The following is a 24067-nucleotide window of genomic DNA, read 5'->3' as shown; positions in this document are numbered from 1 at the left end:
CGGGGCCGCTTCCCCGGGCCTGCCGGCCACCAGGGGCGGGCTCCTGAGCTCGGCGGGTGGTGTGCGGGCAAGGGTGGCCTTGCCGGGGCTGAGGGGCCGTGGCGACGCAATGGTGGCTCCCAGTGGCTTCGGGCCAGCTGCTGTCGGGCAGCAGGGCCGGCCCGGGCTGCGGCCGGGCTGCGCCTAGCGCCGCGTGGGCGGGCAGGGGCGATGCCCCAGGGACCGCGGGCCCCGGGCCCCGAAGCCCCCGGGGCCACGTCCCTGTGAGCGACGTGCGGGATCTTGGGCGGGGCGCCAAGCGCCGAAGGGTTTGCTGGGTCACGCCGGCCCTCGGCTGGGAGGTGGTGGCCAAACCCTCCGCCACCGCCCGATACCCGAGACGTCCGTTCCCCCTGCCTGGGCGGGCGGCGGGGTCCCGCCGGGGCGGGCTGACCGCCGGGCTGGCTGGCCCTAAGGCGCCAGCGCCAGCGCAACTGGGCCTCAAGAGGCAGCCCGCGGTCCCCGCCCCCGTCTACGGCCATACCACCCTGAACGCGCCCGATCTCGTCTGATCTCGGAAGCTAAGCAGGGTCGGGCCTGGTTAGTACTTGGATGGGAGACCGCCTGGGAATACCGGGTGCTGTAGGCTTTTTGCCTCCCGCTCCGCCTTCTCCTTTACTCGCCCGCGGGCGGTGGCCGCCGGCTCCGCCCCCGCCGGGCCCCGCTGCAGGCCCCACCTCCTCAGGCCCCTCCCACCACGGCGCGCGTGCGCCGGAGGGGCCGCTCCCCGCCGGCCCGGCCGGCCGGGCGGCCAGAAGGCGGCCCCGGAAGGCAGCCGCACCCCGGACGCTCCCGGGGTGGCTGGCCCGGACCCAGAATCCGCCGCGGGCCCGGTTGCCGTCCTTTCGGCCAGCGAGCCCCTCGACCTGCACCTGGCCGCCCCCACTGGCGCCCAGCCCCGCTGCCGCCACCTGTGCGCCGGTGTGTCCCGCCACAGCTCCCTCCGGCAGAAGCCCCGCCTCCGCCGTGTCGCCGCGGCCGGGTGCGGGAGCGGGATCGAGGGCCGGGGCCGCTTCCCCGGGCCTGCCGGCCACCAGGGGCGGGCTCCTGAGCTCGGCGGGTGGTGTGCGGGCAAGGGTGGCCTTGCCGGGGCTGAGGGGCCGTGGCGACGCAATGGTGGCTCCCAGTGGCTTCGGGCCAGCTGCTGTCGGGCAGCAGGGCCGGCCCGGGCTGCGGCCGGGCTGCGCCTAGCGCCGCGTGGGCGGGCAGGGGCGATGCCCCAGGGACCGCGGGCCCCGGGCCCCGAAGCCCCCGGGGCCACGTCCCTGTGAGCGACGTGCGGGATCTTGGGCGGGGCGCCAAGCGCCGAAGGGTTTGCTGGGTCACGCCGGCCCTCGGCTGGGAGGTGGTGGCCAAACCCTCCGCCACCGCCCGATACCCGAGACGTCCGTTCCCCCTGCCTGGGCGGGCTGACCGCCGGGCTGGCTGGCCCTAAGGCGCCAGCGCCAGCGCAACTGGGCCTCAAGAGGCAGCCCGCGGTCCCCGCCCCCGTCTACGGCCATACCACCCTGAACGCGCCCGATCTCGTCTGATCTCGGAAGCTAAGCAGGGTCGGGCCTGGTTAGTACTTGGATGGGAGACCGCCTGGGAATACCGGGTGCTGTAGGCTTTTTGCCTCCCGCTCCGCCTTCTCCTTTACCCGCCCGCGGGCGGTGGCCGCCGGCTCCGCCCCCGCCGGGCCCCGCTGCAGGCCCCACCTCCTCAGGCCCCTCCCACCACGGCGCGCGTGCGCCGGAGGGGCCGCTCCCCGCCGGCCCGGCCGGCCGGGCGGCCAGAAGGCGGCCCCGGAAGGCAGCCGCACCCCGGACGCTCCCGGGGTGGCTGGCCCGGACCCAGAATCCGCCGCGGGCCCGGTTGCCGTCCTTTCGGCCAGCGAGCCCCTCGACCTGCACCTGGCCGCCCCCACTGGCGCCCAGCCCCGCTGCCGCCACCTGTGCGCCGGTGTGTCCCGCCACAGCTCCCTCCGGCAGAAGCCCCGCCTCCGCCGTGTCGCCGCGGCCGGGTGCGGGAGCGGGATCGAGGGCCGGGGCCGCTTCCCCGGGCCTGCCGGCCACCAGGGGCGGGCTCCTGAGCTCGGCGGGTGGTGTGCGGGCAAGGGTGGCCTTGCCGGGGCTGAGGGGCCGTGGCGACGCAATGGTGGCTCCCAGTGGCTTCGGGCCAGCTGCTGTCGGGCAGCAGGGCCGGCCCGGGCTGCGGCCGGGCTGCGCCTAGCGCCGCGTGGGCGGGCAGGGGCGATGCCCCAGGGACCGCGGGCCCCGGGCCCCGAAGCCCCCGGGGCCACGTCCCTGTGAGCGACGTGCGGGATCTTGGGCGGGGCGCCAAGCGCCGAAGGGTTTGCTGGGTCACGCCGGCCCTCGGCTGGGAGGTGGTGGCCAAACCCTCCGCCACCGCCCGATACCCGAGACGTCCGTTCCCCCTGCCTGGGCGGGCGGCGGGGTCCCGCCGGGGCGGGCTGACCGCCGGGCTGGCTGGCCCTAAGGCGCCAGCGCCAGCGCAACTGGGCCTCAAGAGGCAGCCCGCGGTCCCCGCCCCCGTCTACGGCCATACCACCCTGAACGCGCCCGATCTCGTCTGATCTCGGAAGCTAAGCAGGGTCGGGCCTGGTTAGTACTTGGATGGGAGACCGCCTGGGAATACCGGGTGCTGTAGGCTTTTTGCCTCCCGCTCCGCCTTCTCCTTTACTCGCCCGCGGGCGGTGGCCGCCGGCTCCGCCCCCGCCGGGCCCCGCTGCAGGCCCCACCTCCTCAGGCCCCTCCCACCACGGCGCGCGTGCGCCGGAGGGGCCGCTCCCCGCCGGCCCGGCCGGCCGGGCGGCCAGAAGGCGGCCCCGGAAGGCAGCCGCACCCCGGACGCTCCCGGGGTGGCTGGCCCGGACCCAGAATCCGCCGCGGGCCCGGTTGCCGTCCTTTCGGCCAGCGAGCCCCTCGACCTGCACCTGGCCGCCCCCACTGGCGCCCAGCCCCGCTGCCGCCACCTGTGCGCCGGTGTGTCCCGCCACAGCTCCCTCCGGCAGAAGCCCCGCCTCCGCCGTGTCGCCGCGGCCGGGTGCGGGAGCGGGATCGAGGGCCGGGGCCGCTTCCCCGGGCCTGCCGGCCACCAGGGGCGGGCTCCTGAGCTCGGCGGGTGGTGTGCGGGCAAGGGTGGCCTTGCCGGGGCTGAGGGGCCGTGGCGACGCAATGGTGGCTCCCAGTGGCTTCGGGCCAGCTGCTGTCGGGCAGCAGGGCCGGCCCGGGCTGCGGCCGGGCTGCGCCTAGCGCCGCGTGGGCGGGCAGGGGCGATGCCCCAGGGACCGCGGGCCCCGGGCCCCGAAGCCCCCGGGGCCACGTCCCTGTGAGCGACGTGCGGGATCTTGGGCGGGGCGCCAAGCGCCGAAGGGTTTGCTGGGTCACGCCGGCCCTCGGCTGGGAGGTGGTGGCCAAACCCTCCGCCACCGCCCGATACCCGAGACGTCCGTTCCCCCTGCCTGGGCGGGCTGACCGCCGGGCTGGCTGGCCCTAAGGCGCCAGCGCCAGCGCAACTGGGCCTCAAGAGGCAGCCCGCGGTCCCCGCCCCCGTCTACGGACATACCACCCTGAACGCGCCCGATCTCGTCTGATCTCGGAAGCTAAGCAGGGTCGGGCCTGGTTAGTACTTGGATGGGAGACCGCCTGGGAATACCGGGTGCTGTAGGCTTTTTGCCTCCCGCTCCGCCTTCTCCTTTACTCGCCCGCGGGCGGTGGCCGCCGGCTCCGCCCCCGCCGGGCCCCGCTGCAGGCCCCACCTCCTCAGGCCCCTCCCACCACGGCGCGCGTGCGCCGGAGGGGCCGCTCCCCGCCGGCCCGGCCGGCCGGGCGGCCAGAAGGCGGCCCCGGAAGGCAGCCGCACCCCGGACGCTCCCGGGGTGGCTGGCCCGGACCCAGAATCCGCCGCGGGCCCGGTTGCCGTCCTTTCGGCCAGCGAGCCCCTCGACCTGCACCTGGCCGCCCCCACTGGCGCCCAGCCCCGCTGCCGCCACCTGTGCGCCGGTGTGTCCCGCCACAGCTCCCTCCGGCAGAAGCCCCGCCTCCGCCGTGTCGCCGCGGCCGGGTGCGGGAGCGGGATCGAGGGCCGGGGCCGCTTCCCCGGGCCTGCCGGCCACCAGGGGCGGGCTCCTGAGCTCGGCGGGTGGTGTGCGGGCAAGGGTGGCCTTGCCGGGGCTGAGGGGCCGTGGCGACGCAATGGTGGCTCCCAGTGGCTTCGGGCCAGCTGCTGTCGGGCAGCAGGGCCGGCCCGGGCTGCGGCCGGGCTGCGCCTAGCGCCGCGTGGGCGGGCAGGGGCGATGCCCCAGGGACCGCGGGCCCCGGGCCCCGAAGCCCCCGGGGCCACGTCCCTGTGAGCGACGTGCGGGATCTTGGGCGGGGCGCCAAGCGCCGAAGGGTTTGCTGGGTCACGCCGGCCCTCGGCTGGGAGGTGGTGGCCAAACCCTCCGCCACCGCCCGATACCCGAGACGTCCGTTCCCCCTGCCTGGGCGGGCTGACCGCCGGGCTGGCTGGCCCTAAGGCGCCAGCGCCAGCGCAACTGGGCCTCAAGAGGCAGCCCGCGGTCCCCGCCCCCGTCTACGGCCATACCACCCTGAACGCGCCCGATCTCGTCTGATCTCGGAAGCTAAGCAGGGTCGGGCCTGGTTAGTACTTGGATGGGAGACCGCCTGGGAATACCGGGTGCTGTAGGCTTTTTGCCTCCCGCTCCGCCTTCTCCTTTACTCGCCCGCGGGCGGTGGCCGCCGGCTCCGCCCCCGCCGGGCCCCGCTGCAGGCCCCACCTCCTCAGGCCCCTCCCACCACGGCGCGCGTGCGCCGGAGGGGCCGCTCCCCGCCGGCCCGGCCGGCCGGGCGGCCAGAAGGCGGCCCCGGAAGGCAGCCGCACCCCGGACGCTCCCGGGGTGGCTGGCCCGGACCCAGAATCCGCCGCGGGCCCGGTTGCCGTCCTTTCGGCCAGCGAGCCCCTCGACCTGCACCTGGCCGCCCCCACTGGCGCCCAGCCCCGCTGCCGCCACCTGTGCGCCGGTGTGTCCCGCCACAGCTCCCTCCGGCAGAAGCCCCGCCTCCGCCGTGTCGCCGCGGCCGGGTGCGGGAGCGGGATCGAGGGCCGGGGCCGCTTCCCCGGGCCTGCCGGCCACCAGGGGCGGGCTCCTGAGCTCGGCGGGTGGTGTGCGGGCAAGGGTGGCCTTGCCGGGGCTGAGGGGCCGTGGCGACGCAATGGTGGCTCCCAGTGGCTTCGGGCCAGCTGCTGTCGGGCAGCAGGGCCGGCCCGGGCTGCGGCCGGGCTGCGCCTAGCGCCGCGTGGGCGGGCAGGGGCGATGCCCCAGGGACCGCGGGCCCCGGGCCCCGAAGCCCCCGGGGCCACGTCCCTGTGAGCGACGTGCGGGATCTTGGGCGGGGCGCCAAGCGCCGAAGGGTTTGCTGGGTCACGCCGGCCCTCGGCTGGGAGGTGGTGGCCAAACCCTCCGCCACCGCCCGATACCCGAGACGTCCGTTCCCCCTGCCTGGGCGGGCTGACCGCCGGGCTGGCTGGCCCTAAGGCGCCAGCGCCAGCGCAACTGGGCCTCAAGAGGCAGCCCGCGGTCCCCGCCCCCGTCTACGGCCATACCACCCTGAACGCGCCCGATCTCGTCTGATCTCGGAAGCTAAGCAGGGTCGGGCCTGGTTAGTACTTGGATGGGAGACCGCCTGGGAATACCGGGTGCTGTAGGCTTTTTGCCTCCCGCTCCGCCTTCTCCTTTACTCGCCCGCGGGCGGTGGCCGCCGGCTCCGCCCCCGCCGGGCCCCGCTGCAGGCCCCACCTCCTCAGGCCCCTCCCACCACGGCGCGCGTGCGCCGGAGGGGCCGCTCCCCGCCGGCCCGGCCGGCCGGGCGGCCAGAAGGCGGCCCCGGAAGGCAGCCGCACCCCGGACGCTCCCGGGGTGGCTGGCCCGGACCCAGAATCCGCCGCGGGCCCGGTTGCCGTCCTTTCGGCCAGCGAGCCCCTCGACCTGCACCTGGCCGCCCCCACTGGCGCCCAGCCCCGCTGCCGCCACCTGTGCGCCGGTGTGTCCCGCCACAGCTCCCTCCGGCAGAAGCCCCGCCTCCGCCGTGTCGCCGCGGCCGGGTGCGGGAGCGGGATCGAGGGCCGGGGCCGCTTCCCCGGGCCTGCCGGCCACCAGGGGCGGGCTCCTGAGCTCGGCGGGTGGTGTGCGGGCAAGGGTGGCCTTGCCGGGGCTGAGGGGCCGTGGCGACGCAATGGTGGCTCCCAGTGGCTTCGGGCCAGCTGCAGTGGGGCAGCAGGGCCGGCCCGGGCTGCGGCCGGGCTGCGCCTAGCGCCGCGTGGGCGGGCAGGGGCGATGCCCCAGGGACCGCGGGCCCCGGGCCCCGAAGCCTCCGGGGCCACGTCCCTGTGAGCGACGTGCGGGATCTTGGGCGGGGCGCCAAGCGCCGAAGGGTTTGCTGGGTCACGCCGGCCCTCGGCTGGGAGGTGGTGGCCAAACCCTCCGCCACCGCCCGATACCCGAGACGTCCGTTCCCCCTGCCTGGGCGGGCGGCGGGGTCCCGCCGGGGCGGGCTGACCGCCGGGCTGGCTGGCCCTAAGGCGCCAGCGCCAGCGCAACTGGGCCTCAAGAGGCAGCCCGCGGTCCCCGCCCCCGTCTACGGCCATACCACCCTGAACGCGCCCGATCTCGTCTGATCTCGGAAGCTAAGCAGGGTCGGGCCTGGTTAGTACTTGGATGGGAGACCGCCTGGGAATACCGGGTGCTGTAGGCTTTTTGCCTCCCGCTCCGCCTTCTCCTTTACTCGCCCGCGGGCGGTGGCCGCCGGCTCCGCCCCCGCCGGGCCCCGCTGCAGGCCCCACCTCCTCAGGCCCCTCCCACCACGGCGCGCGTGCGCCGGAGGGGCCGCTCCCCGCCGGCCCGGCCGGCCGGGCGGCCAGAAGGCGGCCCCGGAAGGCAGCCGCACCCCGGACGCTCCCGGGGTGGCTGGCCCGGACCCAGAATCCGCCGCGGGCCCGGTTGCCGTCCTTTCGGCCAGCGAGCCCCTCGACCTGCACCTGGCCGCCCCCACTGGCGCCCAGCCCCGCTGCCGCCACCTGTGCGCCGGTGTGTCCCGCCACAGCTCCCTCCGGCAGAAGCCCCGCCTCCGCCGTGTCGCCGCGGCCGGGTGCGGGAGCGGGATCGAGGGCCGGGGCCGCTTCCCCGGGCCTGCCGGCCACCAGGGGCGGGCTCCTGAGCTCGGCGGGTGGTGTGCGGGCAAGGGTGGCCTTGCCGGGGCTGAGGGGCCGTGGCGACGCAATGGTGGCTCCCAGTGGCTTCGGGCCAGCTGCAGTGGGGCAGCAGGGCCGGCCCGGGCTGCGGCCGGGCTGCGCCTAGCGCCGCGTGGGCGGGCAGGGGCGATGCCCCAGGGACCGCGGGCCCCGGGCCCCGAAGCCTCCGGGGCCACGTCCCTGTGAGCGACGTGCGGGATCTTGGGCGGGGCGCCAAGCGCCGAAGGGTTTGCTGGGTCACGCCGGCCCTCGGCTGGGAGGTGGTGGCCAAACCCTCCGCCACCGCCCGATACCCGAGACGTCCGTTCCCCCTGCCTGGGCGGGCGGCGGGGTCCCGCCGGGGCGGGCTGACCGCCGGGCTGGCTGGCCCTAAGGCGCCAGCGCCAGCGCAACTGGGCCTCAAGAGGCAGCCCGCGGTCCCCGCCCCCGTCTACGGCCATACCACCCTGAACGCGCCCGATCTCGTCTGATCTCGGAAGCTAAGCAGGGTCGGGCCTGGTTAGTACTTGGATGGGAGACCGCCTGGGAATACCGGGTGCTGTAGGCTTTTTGCCTCCCGCTCCGCCTTCTCCTTTACTCGCCCGCGGGCGGTGGCCGCCGGCTCCGCCCCCGCCGGGCCCCGCTGCAGGCCCCACCTCCTCAGGCCCCTCCCACCACGGCGCGCGTGCGCCGGAGGGGCCGCTCCCCGCCGGCCCGGCCGGCCGGGCGGCCAGAAGGCGGCCCCGGAAGGCAGCCGCACCCCGGACGCTCCCGGGGTGGCTGGCCCGGACCCAGAATCCGCCGCGGGCCCGGTTGCCGTCCTTTCGGCCAGCGAGCCCCTCGACCTGCACCTGGCCGCCCCCACTGGCGCCCAGCCCCGCTGCCGCCACCTGTGCGCCGGTGTGTCCCGCCACAGCTCCCTCCGGCAGAAGCCCCGCCTCCGCCGTGTCGCCGCGGCCGGGTGCGGGAGCGGGATCGAGGGCCGGGGCCGCTTCCCCGGGCCTGCCGGCCACCAGGGGCGGGCTCCTGAGCTCGGCGGGTGGTGTGCGGGCAAGGGTGGCCTTGCCGGGGCTGAGGGGCCGTGGCGACGCAATGGTGGCTCCCAGTGGCTTCGGGCCAGCTGCTGTCGGGCAGCAGGGCCGGCCCGGGCTGCGGCCGGGCTGCGCCTAGCGCCGCGTGGGCGGGCAGGGGCGATGCCCCAGGGACCGCGGGCCCCGGGCCCCGAAGCCCCCGGGGCCACGTCCCTGTGAGCGACGTGCGGGATCTTGGGCGGGGCGCCAAGCGCCGAAGGGTTTGCTGGGTCACGCCGGCCCTCGGCTGGGAGGTGGTGGCCAAACCCTCCGCCACCGCCCGATACCCGAGACGTCCGTTCCCCCTGCCTGGGCGGGCGGCGGGGTCCCGCCGGGGCGGGCTGACCGCCGGGCTGGCTGGCCCTAAGGCGCCAGCGCCAGCGCAACTGGGCCTCAAGAGGCAGCCCGCGGTCCCCGCCCCCGTCTACGGCCATACCACCCTGAACGCGCCCGATCTCGTCTGATCTCGGAAGCTAAGCAGGGTCGGGCCTGGTTAGTACTTGGATGGGAGACCGCCTGGGAATACCGGGTGCTGTAGGCTTTTTGCCTCCCGCTCCGCCTTCTCCTTTACTCGCCCGCGGGCGGTCGCCGCCGGCTCCGCCCCCGCCGGGCCCCGCTGCAGGCCCCACCTCCTCAGGCCCCTCCCACCACGGCGCGCGTGCGCCGGAGGGGCCGCTCCCCGCCGGCCCGGCCGGCCGGGCGGCCAGAAGGCGGCCCCGGAAGGCAGCCGCACCCCGGACGCTCCCGGGGTGGCTGGCCCGGACCCAGAATCCGCCGCGGGCCCGGTTGCCGTCCTTTCGGCCAGCGAGCCCCTCGACCTGCACCTGGCCGCCCCCACTGGCGCCCAGCCCCGCTGCCGCCACCTGTGCGCCGGTGTGTCCCGCCACAGCTCCCTCCGGCAGAAGCCCCGCCTCCGCCGTGTCGCCGCGGCCGGGTGCGGGAGCGGGATCGAGGGCCGGGGCCGCTTCCCCGGGCCTGCCGGCCACCAGGGGCGGGCTCCTGAGCTCGGCGGGTGGTGTGCGGGCAAGGGTGGCCTTGCCGGGGCTGAGGGGCCGTGGCGACGCAATGGTGGCTCCCAGTGGCTTCGGGCCAGCTGCAGTCGGGCAGCAGGGCCGGCCCGGGCTGCGGCCGGGCTGCGCCTAGCGCCGCGTGGGCGGGCAGGGGCGATGCCCCAGGGACCGCGGGCCCCGGGCCCCGAAGCCTCCGGGGCCACGTCCCTGTGAGCGACGTGCGGGATCTTGGGCGGGGCGCCAAGCGCCGAAGGGTTTGCTGGGTCACGCCGGCCCTCGGCTGGGAGGTGGTGGCCAAACCCTCCGCCACCGCCCGATACCCGAGACGTCCGTTCCCCCTGCCTGGGCGGGCGGCGGGGTCCCGCCGGGGCGGGCTGACCGCCGGGCTGGCTGGCCCTAAGGCGCCAGCGCCAGCGCAACTGGGCCTCAAGAGGCAGCCCGCGGTCCCCGCCCCCGTCTACGGCCATACCACCCTGAACGCGCCCGATCTCGTCTGATCTCGGAAGCTAAGCAGGGTCGGGCCTGGTTAGTACTTGGATGGGAGACCGCCTGGGAATACCGGGTGCTGTAGGCTTTTTGCCTCCCGCTCCGCCTTCTCCTTTACTCGCCCGCGGGCGGTGGCCGCCGGCTCCGCCCCCGCCGGGCCCCGCTGCAGGCCCCACCTCCTCAGGCCCCTCCCACCACGGCGCGCGTGCGCCGGAGGGGCCGCTCCCCGCCGGCCCGGCCGGCCGGGCGGCCAGAAGGCGGCCCCGGAAGGCAGCCGCACCCCGGACGCTCCCGGGGTGGCTGGCCCGGACCCAGAATCCGCCGCGGGCCCGGTTGCCGTCCTTTCGGCCAGCGAGCCCCTCGACCTGCACCTGGCCGCCCCCACTGGCGCCCAGCCCCGCTGCCGCCACCTGTGCGCCGGTGTGTCCCGCCACAGCTCCCTCCGGCAGAAGCCCCGCCTCCGCCGTGTCGCCGCGGCCGGGTGCGGGAGCGGGATCGAGGGCCGGGGCCGCTTCCCCGGGCCTGCCGGCCACCAGGGGCGGGCTCCTGAGCTCGGCGGGTGGTGTGCGGGCAAGGGTGGCCTTGCCGGGGCTGAGGGGCCGTGGCGACGCAATGGTGGCTCCCAGTGGCTTCGGGCCAGCTGCTGTCGGGCAGCAGGGCCGGCCCGGGCTGCGGCCGGGCTGCGCCTAGCGCCGCGTGGGCGGGCAGGGGCGATGCCCCAGGGACCGCGGGCCCCGGGCCCCGAAGCCCCCGGGGCCACGTCCCTGTGAGCGACGTGCGGGATCTTGGGCGGGGCGCCAAGCGCCGAAGGGTTTGCTGGGTCACGCCGGCCCTCGGCTGGGAGGTGGTGGCCAAACCCTCCGCCACCGCCCGATACCCGAGACGTCCGTTCCCCCTGCCTGGGCGGGCTGACCGCCGGGCTGGCTGGCCCTAAGGCGCCAGCGCCAGCGCAACTGGGCCTCAAGAGGCAGCCCGCGGTCCCCGCCCCCGTCTACGGCCATACCACCCTGAACGCGCCCGATCTCGTCTGATCTCGGAAGCTAAGCAGGGTCGGGCCTGGTTAGTACTTGGATGGGAGACCGCCTGGGAATACCGGGTGCTGTAGGCTTTTTGCCTCCCGCTCCGCCTTCTCCTTTACTCGCCCGCGGGCGGTGGCCGCCGGCTCCGCCCCCGCCGGGCCCCGCTGCAGGCCCCACCTCCTCAGGCCCCTCCCACCACGGCGCGCGTGCGCCGGAGGGGCCGCTCCCCGCCGGCCCGGCCGGCCGGGCGGCCAGAAGGCGGCCCCGGAAGGCAGCCGCACCCCGGACGCTCCCGGGGTGGCTGGCCCGGACCCAGAATCCGCCGCGGGCCCGGTTGCCGTCCTTTCGGCCAGCGAGCCCCTCGACCTGCACCTGGCCGCCCCCACTGGCGCCCAGCCCCGCTGCCGCCACCTGTGCGCCGGTGTGTCCCGCCACAGCTCCCTCCGGCAGAAGCCCCGCCTCCGCCGTGTCGCCGCGGCCGGGTGCGGGAGCGGGATCGAGGGCCGGGGCCGCTTCCCCGGGCCTGCCGGCCACCAGGGGCGGGCTCCTGAGCTCGGCGGGTGGTGTGCGGGCAAGGGTGGCCTTGCCGGGGCTGAGGGGCCGTGGCGACGCAATGGTGGCTCCCAGTGGCTTCGGGCCAGCTGCTGTCGGGCAGCAGGGCCGGCCCGGGCTGCGGCCGGGCTGCGCCTAGCGCCGCGTGGGCGGGCAGGGGCGATGCCCCAGGGACCGCGGGCCCCGGGCCCCAAAGCCCCCGGGGCCACGTCCCTGTGAGCGACGTGCGGGATCTTGGGCGGGGCGCCAAGCGCCGAAGGGTTTGCTGGGTCACGCCGGCCCTCGGCTGGGAGGTGGTGGCCAAACCCTCCGCCACCGCCCGATACCCGAGACGTCCGTTCCCCCTGCCTGGGCGGGCGGCGGGGTCCCGCCGGGGCGGGCTGACCGCCGGGCTGGCTGGCCCTAAGGCGCCAGCGCCAGCGCAACTGGGCCTCAAGAGGCAGCCCGCGGTCCCCGCCCCCGTCTACGGCCATACCACCCTGAACGCGCCCGATCTCGTCTGATCTCGGAAGCTAAGCAGGGTCGGGCCTGGTTAGTACTTGGATGGGAGACCGCCTGGGAATACCGGGTGCTGTAGGCTTTTTGCCTCCCGCTCCGCCTTCTCCTTTACTCGCCCGCGGGCGGTGGCCGCCGGCTCCGCCCCCGCCGGGCCCCGCTGCAGGCCCCACCTCCTCAGGCCCCTCCCACCACGGCGCGCGTGCGCCGGAGGGGCCGCTCCCCGCCGGCCCGGCCGGCCGGGCGGCCAGAAGGCGGCCCCGGAAGGCAGCCGCACCCCGGACGCTCCCGGGGTGGCTGGCCCGGACCCAGAATCCGCCGCGGGCCCGGTTGCCGTCCTTTCGGCCAGCGAGCCCCTCGACCTGCACCTGGCCGCCCCCACTGGCGCCCAGCCCCGCTGCCGCCACCTGTGCGCCGGTGTGTCCCGCCACAGCTCCCTCCGGCAGAAGCCCCGCCTCCGCCGTGTCGCCGCGGCCGGGTGCGGGAGCGGGATCGAGGGCCGGGGCCGCTTCCCCGGGCCTGCCGGCCACCAGGGGCGGGCTCCTGAGCTCGGCGGGTGGTGTGCGGGCAAGGGTGGCCTTGCCGGGGCTGAGGGGCCGTGGCGACGCAATGGTGGCTCCCAGTGGCTTCGGGCCAGCTGCTGTCGGGCAGCAGGGCCGGCCCGGGCTGCGGCCGGGCTGCGCCTAGCGCCGCGTGGGCGGGCAGGGGCGATGCCCCAGGGACCGCGGGCCCCGGGCCCCGAAGCCCCCGGGGCCACGTCCCTGTGAGCGACGTGCGGGATCTTGGGCGGGGCGCCAAGCGCCGAAGGGTTTGCTGGGTCACGCCGGCCCTCGGCTGGGAGGTGGTGGCCAAACCCTCCGCCACCGCCCGATACCCGAGACGTCCGTTCCCCCTGCCTGGGCGGGCTGACCGCCGGGCTGGCTGGCCCTAAGGCGCCAGCGCCAGCGCAACTGGGCCTCAAGAGGCAGCCCGCGGTCCCCGCCCCCGTCTACGGCCATACCACCCTGAACGCGCCCGATCTCGTCTGATCTCGGAAGCTAAGCAGGGTCGGGCCTGGTTAGTACTTGGATGGGAGACCGCCTGGGAATACCGGGTGCTGTAGGCTTTTTGCCTCCCGCTCCGCCTTCTCCTTTACCCGCCCGCGGGCGGTGGCCGCCGGCTCCGCCCCCGCCGGGCCCCGCTGCAGGCCCCACCTCCTCAGGCCCCTCCCACCACGGCGCGCGTGCGCCGGAGGGGCCGCTCCCCGCCGGCCCGGCCGGCCGGGCGGCCAGAAGGCGGCCCCGGAAGGCAGCCGCACCCCGGACGCTCCCGGGGTGGCTGGCCCGGACCCAGAATCCGCCGCGGGCCCGGTTGCCGTCCTTTCGGCCAGCGAGCCCCTCGACCTGCACCTGGCCGCCCCCACTGGCGCCCAGCCCCGCTGCCGCCACCTGTGCGCCGGTGTGTCCCGCCACAGCTCCCTCCGGCAGAAGCCCCGCCTCCGCCGTGTCGCCGCGGCCGGGTGCGGGAGCGGGATCGAGGGCCGGGGCCGCTTCCCCGGGCCTGCCGGCCACCAGGGGCGGGCTCCTGAGCTCGGCGGGTGGTGTGCGGGCAAGGGTGGCCTTGCCGGGGCTGAGGGGCCGTGGCGACGCAATGGTGGCTCCCAGTGGCTTCGGGCCAGCTGCTGTCGGGCAGCAGGGCCGGCCCGGGCTGCGGCCGGGCTGCGCCTAGCGCCGCGTGGGCGGGCAGGGGCGATGCCCCAGGGACCGCGGGCCCCGGGCCCCGAAGCCCCCGGGGCCACGTCCCTGTGAGCGACGTGCGGGATCTTGGGCGGGGCGCCAAGCGCCGAAGGGTTTGCTGGGTCACGCCGGCCCTCGGCTGGGAGGTGGTGGCCAAACCCTCCGCCACCGCCCGATACCCGAGACGTCCGTTCCCCCTGCCTGGGCGGGCGGCGGGGTCCCGCCGGGGCGGGCTGACCGCCGGGCTGGCTGGCCCTAAGGCGCCAGCGCCAGCGCAACTGGGCCTCAAGAGGCAGCCCGCGGTCCCCGCCCCCGTCTACGGCCATACCACCCTGAACGCGCCCGATCTCGTCTGATCTCGGAAGCTAAGCAGGGTCGGGCCTGGTTAGTACTTGGATGGGAGACCGCCTGGGAATACCGGGTGCTGTAGGCTTTTTGCCTCCCGCTCCGCCTTCTCCTTTACTCGCCCGCGGGCGGTGGCCGCCGGCTCCGCCCCCGCCGGGCCCCGCTGCAGGCCCCACCTCCTCAGGCCCCTCCCACCACGGCGCGCGTGCGCCGGAGGGGCCGCTCCCCGCCGGCCCGGCCGGCCGGGCGGCCAGAAGGCGGCCCCGGAAGGCAGCCGCACCCCGGACGCTCCCGGGGTGGCTGGCCCGGACCCAGAATCCGCCGCGGGCCCGGTTGCCGTCCTTTCGGCCAGCGAGCCCCTCGACCTGCACCTGGCCGCCCCCACTGGCGCCCAGCCCCGCTGCCGCCACCTGTGCGCCGGTGTGTCCCGCCACAGCTCCCTCCGGCAGAAGCCCCGCCTCCGCCGTGTCGCCGCGGCCGGGTGCGGGAGCGGGATCGAGGGCCGGGGCCGCTTCCCCGGGCCTGCCGGCCACCAGGGGCGGGCTCCTGAGCTCGGCGGGTGGTGTGCGGGCAAGGGTGGCCTTGCCGGGGCTGAGGGGCCGTGGCGACGCAATGGTGGCTCCCAGTGGCTTCGGGCCAGCTGCTGTCGGGCAGCAGGGCCGGCCCGGGCTGCGGCCGGGCTGCGCCTAGCGCCGCGTGGGCGGGCAGGGGCGATGCCCCAGGGACCGCGGGCCCCGGGCCCCGAAGCCCCCGGGGCCACGTCCCTGTGAGCGACGTGCGGGATCTTGGGCGGGGCGCCAAGCACCGAAGGGTTTGCTGGGTCACGCCGGCCCTCGGCTGGGAGGTGGTGGCCAAACCCTCCGCCACCGCCCGATACCCGAGACGTCCGTTCCCCCTGCCTGGGCGGGCTGACCGCCGGGCTGGCTGGCCCTAAGGCGCCAGCGCCAGCGCAACTGGGCCTCAAGAGGCAGCCCGCGGTCCCCGCCCCCGTCTACGGACATACCACCCTGAACGCGCCCGATCTCGTCTGATCTCGGAAGCTAAGCAGGGTCGGGCCTGGTTAGTACTTGGATGGGAGACCGCCTGGGAATACCGGGTGCTGTAGGCTTTTTGCCTCCCGCTCCGCCTTCTCCTTTACTCGCCCGCGGGCGGTGGCCGCCGGCTCCGCCCCCGCCGGGCCCCGCTGCAGGCCCCACCTCCTCAGGCCCCTCCCACCACGGCGCGCGTGCGCCGGAGGGGCCGCTCCCCGCCGGCCCGGCCGGCCGGGCGGCCAGAAGGCGGCCCCGGAAGGCAGCCGCACCCCGGACGCTCCCGGGGTGGCTGGCCCGGACCCAGAATCCGCCGCGGGCCCGGTTGCCGTCCTTTCGGCCAGCGAGCCCCTCGACCTGCACCTGGCCGCCCCCACTGGCGCCCAGCCCCGCTGCCGCCACCTGTGCGCCGGTGGCCACAGCTCCCTCCGGCAGAAGCCCCGCCTCCGCCGTGACGCCGCGGCCGGGTGCGGGAGCCTGGGATCGAGGGCCGGGGCCGCTTCCCCGGGCCTGCCGGCCACCAGGGGCGGGCTCCTGAGCTCGGCGGGTGGTGTGCGGGCAAGGGTGGCCTTGCCGGGGCTGAGGGGCCGTGGCGACGCAATGGTGGCTCCCAGTGGCTTCGGGCCAGCTGCTGTCGGGGCAGCAGGGCCGGCCCGGGCTGCGGCCGGGCTGCGCCTAGCGCCGCTGTGGGCGGGCAGGGGCGATGCCCCTGGGACCGCGGGCCCCGGGCCCCGAAGCCCCCGGGGCCACGTCCCTGTGAGCGACGTGCGGGATCTTGGGCGGGGCGCCAAGCCGCCGAAGGGTTTGCTGGGTCACGCCGGCCCTCGGTCTGGGAGGTGGTGGCCAAACCCTCCGCCACCGCCCGATACCCGAGACGTCCGTTCCCCCTGCCTGGGCGGGCTGACCGCCGGGCTGGCTGGCCCTAAGGCGCCAGCGCCAGCGCAACTGGGCCTCAAGAGGCAGCCCGCGGTCCCCGCCCCCGTCTACGGCCATACCACCCTGAACGCGCCCGATCTCGTCTGATCTCGGAAGCTAAGCAGGGTCGGGCCTGGTTAGTACTTGGATGGGAGACCGCCTGGGAATACCGGGTGCTGTAGGCTTTTTGCCTCCCGCTCCGCCTTCTCCTTTACTCGCCCGCGGGCGGTGGCCGCCGGCTCCGCCCCCGCCGGGCCCCGCTGCAGGCCCCACCTCCTCAGGCCCCTCCCACCACGGCGCGCGTGCGCCGGAGGGGCCGCTCCCCGCCGGCCCGGCCGGCCGGGCGGCCAGAAGGCGGCCCCGGAAGGCAGCCGCACCCCGGACGCTCCCGGGGTGGCTGGCCCGGACCCAGAATCCGCCGCGGGCCCGGTTGCCGTCCTTTCGGCCAGCGAGCCCCTCGACCTGCACCTGGCCGCCCCCACTGGCGCCCAGCCCCGCTGCCGCCACCTGTGCGCCGGTGTGTCCCGCCACAGCTCCCTCCGGCAGAAGCCCCGCCTCCGCCGTGTCGCCGCGGCCGGGTGCGGGAGCGGGATCGAGGGCCGGGGCCGCTTCCCCGGGCCTGCCGGCCACCAGGGGCGGGCTCCTGAGCTCGGCGGGTGGTGTGCGGGCAAGGGTGGCCTTGCCGGGGCTGAGGGGCCGTGGCGACGCAATGGTGGCTCCCAGTGGCTTCGGGCCAGCTGCTGTCGGGCAGCAGGGCCGGCCCGGGCTGCGGCCGGGCTGCGCCTAGCGCCGCGTGGGCGGGCAGGGGCGATGCCCCAGGGACCGCGGGCCCCGGGCCCCGAAGCCCCCGGGGCCACGTCCCTGTGAGCGACGTGCGGGATCTTGGGCGGGGCGCCAAGCGCCGAAGGGTTTGCTGGGTCACGCCGGCCCTCGGCTGGGAGGTGGTGGCCAAACCCTCCGCCACCGCCCGATACCCGAGACGTCCGTTCCCCCTGCCTGGGCGGGCTGACCGCCGGGCTGGCTGGCCCTAAGGCGCCAGCGCCAGCGCAACTGGGCCTCAAGAGGCAGCCCGCGGTCCCCGCCCCCGTCTACGGCCATACCACCCTGAACGCGCCCGATCTCGTCTGATCTCGGAAGCTAAGCAGGGTCGGGCCTGGTTAGTACTTGGATGGGAGACCGCCTGGGAATACCGGGTGCTGTAGGCTTTTTGCCTCCCGCTCCGCCTTCTCCTTTACTCGCCCGCGGGCGGTGGCCGCCGGCTCCGCCCCCGCCGGGCCCCGCTGCAGGCCCCACCTCCTCAGGCCCCTCCCACCACGGCGCGCGTGCGCCGGAGGGGCCGCTCCCCGCCGGCCCGGCCGGCCGGGCGGCCAGAAGGCGGCCCCGGAAGGCAGCCGCACCCCGGACGCTCCCGGGGTGGCTGGCCCGGACCCAGAATCCGCCGCGGGCCCGGTTGCCGTCCTTTCGGCCAGCGAGCCCCTCGACCTGCACCTGGCCGCCCCCACTGGCGCCCAGCCCCGCTGCCGCCACCTGTGCGCCGGTGTGTCCCGCCACAGCTCCCTCCGGCAGAAGCCCCGCCTCCGCCGTGTCGCCGCGGCCGGGTGCGGGAGCGGGATCGAGGGCCGGGGCCGCTTCCCCGGGCCTGCCGGCCACCAGGGGCGGGCTCCTGAGCTCGGCGGGTGGTGTGCGGGCAAGGGTGGCCTTGCCGGGGCTGAGGGGCCGTGGCGACGCAATGGTGGCTCCCAGTGGCTTCGGGCCAGCTGCTGTCGGGCAGCAGGGCCGGCCCGGGCTGCGGCCGGGCTGCGCCTAGCGCCGCGTGGGCGGGCAGGGGCGATGCCCCAGGGACCGCGGGCCCCGGGCCCCGAAGCCCCCGGGGCCACGTCCCTGTGAGCGACGTGCGGGATCTTGGGCGGGGCGCCAAGCGCCGAAGGGTTTGCTGGGTCACGCCGGCCCTCGGCTGGGAGGTGGTGGCCAAACCCTCCGCCACCGCCCGATACCCGAGACGTCCGTTCCCCCTGCCTGGGCGGGCTGACCGCCGGGCTGGCTGGCCCTAAGGCGCCAGCGCCAGCGCAACTGGGCCTCAAGAGGCAGCCCGCGGTCCCCGCCCCCGTCTACGGCCATACCACCCTGAACGCGCCCGATCTCGTCTGATCTCGGAAGCTAAGCAGGGTCGGGCCTGGTTAGTACTTGGATGGGAGACCGCCTGGGAATACCGGGTGCTGTAGGCTTTTTGCCTCCCGCTCCGCCTTCTCCTTTACTCGCCCGCGGGCGGTGGCCGCCGGCTCCGCCCCCGCCGGGCCCCGCTGCAGGCCCCACCTCCTCAGGCCCCTCCCACCACGGCGCGCGTGCGCCGGAGGGGCCGCTCCCCGCCGGCCCGGCCGGCCGGGCGGCCAGAAGGCGGCCCCGGAAGGCAGCCGCACCCCGGACGCTCCCGGGGTGGCTGGCCCGGACCCAGAATCCGCCGCGGGCCCGGTTGCCGTCCTTTCGGCCAGCGAGCCCCTCGACCTGCACCTGGCCGCCCCCACTGGCGCCCAGCCCCGCTGCCGCCACCTGTGCGCCGGTGTGTCCCGCCACAGCTCCCTCCGGCAGAAGCCCCGCCTCCGCCGTGTCGCCGCGGCCGGGTGCGGGAGCGGGATCGAGGGCCGGGGCCGCTTCCCCGGGCCTGCCGGCCACCAGGGGCGGGCTCCTGAGCTCGGCGGGTGGTGTGCGGGCAAGGGTGGCCTTGCCGGGGCTGAGGGGCCGTGGCGACGCAATGGTGGCTCCCAGTGGCTTCGGGCCAGCTGCTGTCGGGCAGCAGGGCCGGCCCGGGCTGCGGCCGGGCTGCGCCTAGCGCCGCGTGGGCGGGCAGGGGCGATGCCCCAGGGACCGCGGGCCCCGGGCCCCGAAGCCCCCGGGGCCACGTCCCTGTGAGCGACGTGCGGGATCTTGGGCGGGGCGCCAAGCGCCGAAGGGTTTGCTGGGTCACGCCGGCCCTCGGCTGGGAGGTGGTGGCCAAACCCTCCGCCACCGCCCGATACCCGAGACGTCCGTTCCCCCTGCCTGGGCGGGCGGCGGGGTCCCGCCGGGGCGGGCTGACCGCCGGGCTGGCTGGCCCTAAGGCGCCAGCGCCAGCGCAACTGGGCCTCAAGAGGCAGCCCGCGGTCCCCGCCCCCGTCTACGGCCATACCACCCTGAACGCGCCCGATCTCGTCTGATCTCGGAAGCTAAGCAGGGTCGGGCCTGGTTAGTACTTGGATGGGAGACCGCCTGGGAATACCGGGTGCTGTAGGCTTTTTGCCTCCCGCTCCGCCTTCTCCTTTACTCGCCCGCGGGCGGTGGCCGCCGGCTCCGCCCCCGCCGGGCCCCGCTGCAGGCCCCACCTCCTCAGGCCCCTCCCACCACGGCGCGCGTGCGCCGGAGGGGCCGCTCCCCGCCGGCCCGGCCGGCCGGGCGGCCAGAAGGCGGCCCCGGAAGGCAGCCGCACCCCGGACGCTCCCGGGGTGGCTGGCCCGGACCCAGAATCCGCCGCGGGCCCGGTTGCCGTCCTTTCGGCCAGCGAGCCCCTCGACCTGCACCTGGCCGCCCCCACTGGCGCCCAGCCCCGCTGCCGCCACCTGTGCGCCGGTGTGTCCCGCCACAGCTCCCTCCGGCAGAAGCCCCGCCTCCGCCGTGTCGCCGCGGCCGGGTGCGGGAGCGGGATCGAGGGCCGGGGCCGCTTCCCCGGGCCTGCCGGCCACCAGGGGCGGGCTCCTGAGCTCGGCGGGTGGTGTGCGGGCAAGGGTGGCCTTGCCGGGGCTGAGGGGCCGTGGCGACGCAATGGTGGCTCCCAGTGGCTTCGGGCCAGCTGCTGTCGGGCAGCAGGGCCGGCCCGGGCTGCGGCCGGGCTGCGCCTAGCGCCGCGTGGGCGGGCAGGGGCGATGCCCCAGGGACCGCGGGCCCCGGGCCCCGAAGCCCCCGGGGCCACGTCCCTGTGAGCGACGTGCGGGATCTTGGGCGGGGCGCCAAGCGCCGAAGGGTTTGCTGGGTCACGCCGGCCCTCGGCTGGGAGGTGGTGGCCAAACCCTCCGCCACCGCCCGATACCCGAGACGTCCGTTCCCCCTGCCTGGGCGGGCTGACCGCCGGGCTGGCTGGCCCTAAGGCGCCAGCGCCAGCGCAACTGGGCCTCAAGAGGCAGCCCGCGGTCCCCGCCCCCGTCTACGGCCATACCACCCTGAACGCGCCCGATCTCGTCTGATCTCGGAAGCTAAGCAGGGTCGGGCCTGGTTAGTACTTGGATGGGAGACCGCCTGGGAATACCGGGTGCTGTAGGCTTTTTGCCTCCCGCTCCGCCTTCTCCTTTACTCGCCCGCGGGCGGTGGCCGCCGGCTCCGCCCCCGCCGGGCCCCGCTGCAGGCCCCACCTCCTCAGGCCCCTCCCACCACGGCGCGCGTGCGCCGGAGGGGCCGCTCCCCGCCGGCCCGGCCGGCAGGGCGGCCAGAAGGCGGCCCCGGAAGGCAGCCGCACCCCGGACGCTCCCGGGGTGGCTGGCCCGGACCCAGAATCCGCCGCGGGCCCGGTTGCCGTCCTTTCGGCCAGCGAGCCCCTCGACCTGCACCTGGCCGCCCCCACTGGCGCCCAGCCCCGCTGCCGCCACCTGTGCGCCGGTGTGTCCCGCCACAGCTCCCTCCGGCAGAAGCCCCGCCTCCGCCGTGTCGCCGCGGCCGGGTGCGGGAGCGGGATCGAGGGCCGGGGCCGCTTCCCCGGGCCTGCCGGCCACCAGGGGCGGGCTCCTGAGCTCGGCGGGTGGTGTGCGGGCAAGGGTGGCCTTGCCGGGGCTGAGGGGCCGTGGCGACGCAATGGTGGCTCCCAGTGGCTTCGGGCCAGCTGCTGTCGGGCAGCAGGGCCGGCCCGGGCTGCGGCCGGGCTGCGCCTAGCGCCGCGTGGGCGGGCAGGGGCGATGCCCCAGGGACCGCGGGCCCCGGGCCCCGAAGCCCCCGGGGCCACGTCCCTGTGAGCGACGTGCGGGATCTTGGGCGGGGCGCCAAGCGCCGAAGGGTTTGCTGGGTCACGCCGGCCCTCGGCTGGGAGGTGGTGGCCAAACCCTCCGCCACCGCCCGATACCCGAGACGTCCGTTCCCCCTGCCTGGGCGGGCTGACCGCCGGGCTGGCTGGCCCTAAGGCGCCAGCGCCAGCGCAACTGGGCCTCAAGAGGCAGCCCGCGGTCCCCGCCCCCGTCTACGGCCATACCACCCTGAACGCGCCCGATCTCGTCTGATCTCGGAAGCTAAGCAGGGTCGGGCCTGGTTAGTACTTGGATGGGAGACCGCCTGGGAATACCGGGTGCTGTAGGCTTTTTGCCTCCCGCTCCGCCTTCTCCTTTACTCGCCCGCGGGCGGTGGCCGCCGGCTCCGCCCCCGCCGGGCCCCGCTGCAGGCCCCACCTCCTCAGGCCCCTCCCACCACGGCGCGCGTGCGCCGGAGGGGCCGCTCCCCGCCGGCCCGGCCGGCCGGGCGGCCAGAAGGCGGCCCCGGAAGGCAGCCGCACCCCGGACGCTCCCGGGGTGGCTGGCCCGGACCCAGAATCCGCCGCGGGCCCGGTTGCCGTCCTTTCGGCCAGCGAGCCCCTCGACCTGCACCTGGCCGCCCCCACTGGCGCCCAGCCCCGCTGCCGCCACCTGTGCGCCGGTGTGTCCCGCCACAGCTCCCTCCGGCAGAAGCCCCGCCTCCGCCGTGTCGCCGCGGCCGGGTGCGGGAGCGGGATCGAGGGCCGGGGCCGCTTCCCCGGGCCTGCCGGCCACCAGGGGCGGGCTCCTGAGCTCGGCGGGTGGTGTGCGGGCAAGGGTGGCCTTGCCGGGGCTGAGGGGCCGTGGCGACGCAATGGTGGCTCCCAGTGGCTTCGGGCCAGCTGCAGTGGGGCAGCAGGGCCGGCCCGGGCTGCGGCCGGGCTGCGCCTAGCGCCGCGTGGGCGGGCAGGGGCGATGCCCCAGGGACCGCGGGCCCCGGGCCCCGAAGCCTCCGGGGCCACGTCCCTGTGAGCGACGTGCGGGATCTTGGGCGGGGCGCCAAGCGCCGAAGGGTTTGCTGGGTCACGCCGGCCCTCGGCTGGGAGGTGGTGGCCAAACCCTCCGCCACCGCCCGATACCCGAGACGTCCGTTCCCCCTGCCTGGGCGGGCGGCGGGGTCCCGCCGGGGCGGGCTGACCGCCGGGCTGGCTGGCCCTAAGGCGCCAGCGCCAGCGCAACTGGGCCTCAAGAGGCAGCCCGCGGTCCCCGCCCCCGTCTACGGCCATACCACCCTGAACGCGCCCGATCTCGTCTGATCTCGGAAGCTAAGCAGGGTCGGGCCTGGTTAGTACTTGGATGGGAGACCGCCTGGGAATACCGGGTGCTGTAGGCTTTTTGCCTCCCGCTCCGCCTTCTCCTTTACTCGCCCGCGGGCGGTGGCCGCCGGCTCCGCCCCCGCCGGGCCCCGCTGCAGGCCCCACCTCCTCAGGCCCCTCCCACCACGGCGCGCGTGCGCCGGAGGGGCCGCTCCCCGCCGGCCCGGCCGGCCGGGCGGCCAGAAGGCGGCCCCGGAAGGCAGCCGCACCCCGGACGCTCCCGGGGTGGCTGGCCCGGACCCAGAATCCGCCGCGGGCCCGGTTGCCGTCCTTTCGGCCAGCGAGCCCCTCGACCTGCACCTGGCCGCCCCCACTGGCGCCCAGCCCCGCTGCCGCCACCTGTGCGCCGGTGTGTCCCGCCACAGCTCCCTCCGGCAGAAGCCCCGCCTCCGCCGTGTCGCCGCGGCCGGGTGCGGGAGCGGGATCGAGGGCCGGGGCCGCTTCCCCGGGCCTGCCGGCCACCAGGGGCGGGCTCCTGAGCTCGGCGGGTGGTGTGCGGGCAAGGGTGGCCTTGCCGGGGCTGAGGGGCCGTGGCGACGCAATGGTGGCTCCCAGTGGCTTCGGGCCAGCTGCAGTGGGGCAGCAGGGCCGGCCCGGGCTGCGGCCGGGCTGCGCCTAGCGCCGCGTGGGCGGGCAGGGGCGATGCCCCAGGGACCGCGGGCCCCGGGCCCCGAAGCCTCCGGGGCCACGTCCCTGTGAGCGACGTGCGGGATCTTGGGCGGGGCGCCAAGCGCCGAAGGGTTTGCTGGGTCACGCCGGCCCTCGGCTGGGAGGTGGTGGCCAAACCCTCCGCCACCGCCCGATACCCGAGACGTCCGTTCCCCCTGCCTGGGCGGGCGGCGGGGTCCCGCCGGGGCGGGCTGACCGCCGGGCTGGCTGGCCCTAAGGCGCCAGCGCCAGCGCAACTGGGCCTCAAGAGGCAGCCCGCGGTCCCCGCCCCCGTCTACGGCCATACCACCCTGAACGCGCCCGATCTCGTCTGATCTCGGAAGCTAAGCAGGGTCGGGCCTGGTTAGTACTTGGATGGGAGACCGCCTGGGAATACCGGGTGCTGTAGGCTTTTTGCCTCCCGCTCCGCCTTCTCCTTTACTCGCCCGCGGGCGGTGGCCGCCGGCTCCGCCCCCGCCGGGCCCCGCTGCAGGCCCCACCTCCTCAGGCCCCTCCCACCACGGCGCGCGTGCGCCGGAGGGGCCGCTCCCCGCCGGCCCGGCCGGCCGGGCGGCCAGAAGGCGGCCCCGGAAGGCAGCCGCACCCCGGACGCTCCCGGGGTGGCTGGCCCGGACCCAGAATCCGCCGCGGGCCCGGTTGCCGTCCTTTCGGCCAGCGAGCCCCTCGACCTGCACCTGGCCGCCCCCACTGGCGCCCAGCCCCGCTGCCGCCACCTGTGCGCCGGTGTGTCCCGCCACAGCTCCCTCCGGCAGAAGCCCCGCCTCCGCCGTGTCGCCGCGGCCGGGTGCGGGAGCGGGATCGAGGGCCGGGGCCGCTTCCCCGGGCCTGCCGGCCACCAGGGGCGGGCTCCTGAGCTCGGCGGGTGGTGTGCGGGCAAGGGTGGCCTTGCCGGGGCTGAGGGGCCGTGGCGACGCAATGGTGGCTCCCAGTGGCTTCGGGCCAGCTGCTGTCGGGCAGCAGGGCCGGCCCGGGCTGCGGCCGGGCTGCGCCTAGCGCCGCGTGGGCGGGCAGGGGCGATGCCCCAGGGACCGCGGGCCCCGGGCCCCGAAGCCCCCGGGGCCACGTCCCTGTGAGCGACGTGCGGGATCTTGGGCGGGGCGCCAAGCGCCGAAGGGTTTGCTGGGTCACGCCGGCCCTCGGCTGGGAGGTGGTGGCCAAAC

The 24067-nt window shown here is 77.0% G+C and overlaps 23 non-coding genes across 23 annotated transcripts; all 23 read left to right on the top strand.

The window, feature by feature from the left end:
* The first annotated feature begins 509 nt into the window (after nucleotides 1-509).
* Nucleotides 510-628, top strand: LOC136139782 (5S ribosomal RNA). The gene has a single exon (XR_010657294.1). It is a non-coding gene; the product is annotated as a 5S ribosomal RNA (ribosomal RNA).
* Nucleotides 629-1529: 901 nt separating this feature from the next.
* LOC136139781 (5S ribosomal RNA) lies at nucleotides 1530-1648 on the top strand. The gene has a single exon (XR_010657293.1). It is a non-coding gene; the product is annotated as a 5S ribosomal RNA (ribosomal RNA).
* A 924-nt stretch (nucleotides 1649-2572) lies between these two features.
* LOC136139780 (5S ribosomal RNA) lies at nucleotides 2573-2691 on the top strand. Its single transcript, XR_010657292.1, has one exon. It is a non-coding gene; the product is annotated as a 5S ribosomal RNA (ribosomal RNA).
* Nucleotides 2692-3592: 901 nt separating this feature from the next.
* LOC136139493 (5S ribosomal RNA) lies at nucleotides 3593-3711 on the top strand. Its single transcript, XR_010657026.1, has one exon. It is a non-coding gene; the product is annotated as a 5S ribosomal RNA (ribosomal RNA).
* Nucleotides 3712-4612: 901 nt separating this feature from the next.
* LOC136139778 (5S ribosomal RNA) lies at nucleotides 4613-4731 on the top strand. The gene has a single exon (XR_010657290.1). It is a non-coding gene; the product is annotated as a 5S ribosomal RNA (ribosomal RNA).
* Nucleotides 4732-5632: 901 nt separating this feature from the next.
* Nucleotides 5633-5751, top strand: LOC136139777 (5S ribosomal RNA). The gene has a single exon (XR_010657289.1). It is a non-coding gene; the product is annotated as a 5S ribosomal RNA (ribosomal RNA).
* A 924-nt stretch (nucleotides 5752-6675) lies between these two features.
* Nucleotides 6676-6794, top strand: LOC136139776 (5S ribosomal RNA). The gene has a single exon (XR_010657288.1). It is a non-coding gene; the product is annotated as a 5S ribosomal RNA (ribosomal RNA).
* Nucleotides 6795-7718: 924 nt separating this feature from the next.
* LOC136139775 (5S ribosomal RNA) lies at nucleotides 7719-7837 on the top strand. Its single transcript, XR_010657287.1, has one exon. It is a non-coding gene; the product is annotated as a 5S ribosomal RNA (ribosomal RNA).
* A 924-nt stretch (nucleotides 7838-8761) lies between these two features.
* Nucleotides 8762-8880, top strand: LOC136139774 (5S ribosomal RNA). Its single transcript, XR_010657286.1, has one exon. It is a non-coding gene; the product is annotated as a 5S ribosomal RNA (ribosomal RNA).
* Nucleotides 8881-9804: 924 nt separating this feature from the next.
* Nucleotides 9805-9923, top strand: LOC136139773 (5S ribosomal RNA). The gene has a single exon (XR_010657285.1). It is a non-coding gene; the product is annotated as a 5S ribosomal RNA (ribosomal RNA).
* Nucleotides 9924-10824: 901 nt separating this feature from the next.
* LOC136139772 (5S ribosomal RNA) lies at nucleotides 10825-10943 on the top strand. Its single transcript, XR_010657284.1, has one exon. It is a non-coding gene; the product is annotated as a 5S ribosomal RNA (ribosomal RNA).
* Nucleotides 10944-11867: 924 nt separating this feature from the next.
* LOC136139771 (5S ribosomal RNA) lies at nucleotides 11868-11986 on the top strand. Its single transcript, XR_010657283.1, has one exon. It is a non-coding gene; the product is annotated as a 5S ribosomal RNA (ribosomal RNA).
* A 901-nt stretch (nucleotides 11987-12887) lies between these two features.
* On the top strand, nucleotides 12888-13006 carry LOC136139770 (5S ribosomal RNA). The gene has a single exon (XR_010657282.1). It is a non-coding gene; the product is annotated as a 5S ribosomal RNA (ribosomal RNA).
* Nucleotides 13007-13930: 924 nt separating this feature from the next.
* Nucleotides 13931-14049, top strand: LOC136139769 (5S ribosomal RNA). Its single transcript, XR_010657281.1, has one exon. It is a non-coding gene; the product is annotated as a 5S ribosomal RNA (ribosomal RNA).
* Nucleotides 14050-14950: 901 nt separating this feature from the next.
* LOC136139492 (5S ribosomal RNA) lies at nucleotides 14951-15069 on the top strand. The gene has a single exon (XR_010657025.1). It is a non-coding gene; the product is annotated as a 5S ribosomal RNA (ribosomal RNA).
* Nucleotides 15070-15970: 901 nt separating this feature from the next.
* LOC136139767 (5S ribosomal RNA) lies at nucleotides 15971-16089 on the top strand. Its single transcript, XR_010657279.1, has one exon. It is a non-coding gene; the product is annotated as a 5S ribosomal RNA (ribosomal RNA).
* A 901-nt stretch (nucleotides 16090-16990) lies between these two features.
* LOC136139766 (5S ribosomal RNA) lies at nucleotides 16991-17109 on the top strand. Its single transcript, XR_010657278.1, has one exon. It is a non-coding gene; the product is annotated as a 5S ribosomal RNA (ribosomal RNA).
* Nucleotides 17110-18010: 901 nt separating this feature from the next.
* Nucleotides 18011-18129, top strand: LOC136139765 (5S ribosomal RNA). The gene has a single exon (XR_010657277.1). It is a non-coding gene; the product is annotated as a 5S ribosomal RNA (ribosomal RNA).
* Nucleotides 18130-19053: 924 nt separating this feature from the next.
* LOC136139764 (5S ribosomal RNA) lies at nucleotides 19054-19172 on the top strand. Its single transcript, XR_010657276.1, has one exon. It is a non-coding gene; the product is annotated as a 5S ribosomal RNA (ribosomal RNA).
* Nucleotides 19173-20073: 901 nt separating this feature from the next.
* Nucleotides 20074-20192, top strand: LOC136139763 (5S ribosomal RNA). The gene has a single exon (XR_010657275.1). It is a non-coding gene; the product is annotated as a 5S ribosomal RNA (ribosomal RNA).
* Nucleotides 20193-21093: 901 nt separating this feature from the next.
* Nucleotides 21094-21212, top strand: LOC136139762 (5S ribosomal RNA). Its single transcript, XR_010657274.1, has one exon. It is a non-coding gene; the product is annotated as a 5S ribosomal RNA (ribosomal RNA).
* A 924-nt stretch (nucleotides 21213-22136) lies between these two features.
* On the top strand, nucleotides 22137-22255 carry LOC136139761 (5S ribosomal RNA). The gene has a single exon (XR_010657273.1). It is a non-coding gene; the product is annotated as a 5S ribosomal RNA (ribosomal RNA).
* A 924-nt stretch (nucleotides 22256-23179) lies between these two features.
* LOC136139760 (5S ribosomal RNA) lies at nucleotides 23180-23298 on the top strand. The gene has a single exon (XR_010657272.1). It is a non-coding gene; the product is annotated as a 5S ribosomal RNA (ribosomal RNA).
* The last annotated feature ends 769 nt before the right edge of the window (nucleotides 23299-24067 follow it).

Source organism: Phocoena phocoena, chromosome 19 (assembly GCF_963924675.1).
Source record: "Phocoena phocoena chromosome 19, mPhoPho1.1, whole genome shotgun sequence".
Taxonomy (NCBI): domain Eukaryota; kingdom Metazoa; phylum Chordata; class Mammalia; order Artiodactyla; family Phocoenidae; genus Phocoena; species Phocoena phocoena.
Note: the sequence above shows the minus strand (reverse complement) of the source record. Positions and strands in the feature narration are given on the sequence as shown.